The sequence below is a fragment of the Silene latifolia genome, chromosome 4, assembly GCF_048544455.1.
Source record: "Silene latifolia isolate original U9 population chromosome 4, ASM4854445v1, whole genome shotgun sequence".
Lineage (NCBI taxonomy): Eukaryota > Viridiplantae > Streptophyta > Magnoliopsida > Caryophyllales > Caryophyllaceae > Silene > Silene latifolia.
Window position 1 is genome coordinate 75,043,995 of NC_133529.1, and position 1,616 is coordinate 75,045,610.

Below are 1,616 nucleotides of genomic sequence, written 5' to 3' on the forward strand. Positions count from 1 at the left end.
GTTAATTTAGACCTTTTAGTCACTTTTCAGGACGAAAGTTAGTATTAGTGATATTAGGGACCTGTAGCGAGATCGAAAGATGCTACCTGTAAGAATGGACCGAGAGGACTTCTTATTTTCCCGTCTCACGTGTTTTGTTTTAGACCTACCTAGTTTACTGCCGCCGAAACTATAGTGAACCGACCATCCTAGTACCCTTTTAATTCTTGATTTCATCCGTTTACTTAGTTTACTGTCTTTTATTGCCTTTAGCTATAGACCAAATCAAATCAAACCCCCACATTTGTTACCTTGGACTTAAATTAGACGACTAATAATTGCACACGCCTCCCTGTGGTTCGACCCTGCTACCGCTATCTATAGTTGTAGTTTGAATTATAAATATTATCTTTGGTGCACACAACGACGGGCATCAATGAGTGTCTTCTCCGGCTATCTAGAAACCATAATGGATGTTTTTATGGATGATTTTAGCGTTTATGGAAAAGACTTTGACTCTTGCTTGCATAATCTTTCTCTTGTATTGCAAAAATTTGAAGATGTTAGTCTCGTTTTGAATTGGGAAAAGTGTCGCTTTATGGTCAATGAAGGTATTATTTTGGGTAATTTAATTTCGGAAAAGGGTATCGAAGTCGATAAAGCTAAGGTTGAGGTGATAGAGAAACTCCCACCTCCCATGAATGTTAGAGGGGTGAGAAGCTTTCTCGGTCACGCGGGTTTCTATCGCCGTTTTATAAACGATTTCTCAAAAATCGCGAAACCCCTAACTCAACTCTTACTTAAAGATGCCCAATTCCACTTCACTAATGAGTGTGTTGAAGCCTTTAATAGAATTAAGGAAGCACTAATCTCGGCACCGATCATCCAACCACCGAATTGGGAACTACCATTCGAGATCATGTGCGATGCAAGTAACTACGCCGTTGGAGCGGTTCTTGGCCAACAGGTAGGAAGGGCTTTGCATGTTATCTATTATATAATCAAGACTCTTGATTCCTCCCAAGTGAATTATGATACTACCGAAAAGGAACTCCTTGCCATTGTCTATGCATTAGACAAATTCCGTTTCTATTTGCTTGGATCAAAAGTGATTGTTTTCTCAGATCACCGTGAACTTCGACATCTCTTGATAAAGAAAGAGGCAAAACCAAGATTGTTGAGATGGATTTTGCTACTTCAAGAATTTGTCTTAGAAATAAGAGATAAGAAAGGGGCCGAAAATGTGGTAGCAGATCACTTGTCGAGAATCCGATTACATGATGAAGAGGGAGAGACACCGATCAATGACTCTTTCCCCGATGATATTTTGATGGCCATTCATTCACAACTTGAGAGGCATACTACTCCATGGTTTGCCGACTATGCCAATTATATTGTTGGAGGAGTTATTCCTCAAAATTTGAGCTACAACCAAAGGAAGAGATTCTTATTCGATGTAAAGAGATACTTTTGGGATGACCCCAATCTTTATAAAGAGTGTAGTGATGGACTTTACCGGAGGTGCATACCCCCAATGGGATGACCCCAATCTTTACAAAGGTGTATACTACTAATGTGACCATAATTAGCGCATATTTAGCCCCACAATTAGCCTTGTTCCCATGCTTTTTAGTGCA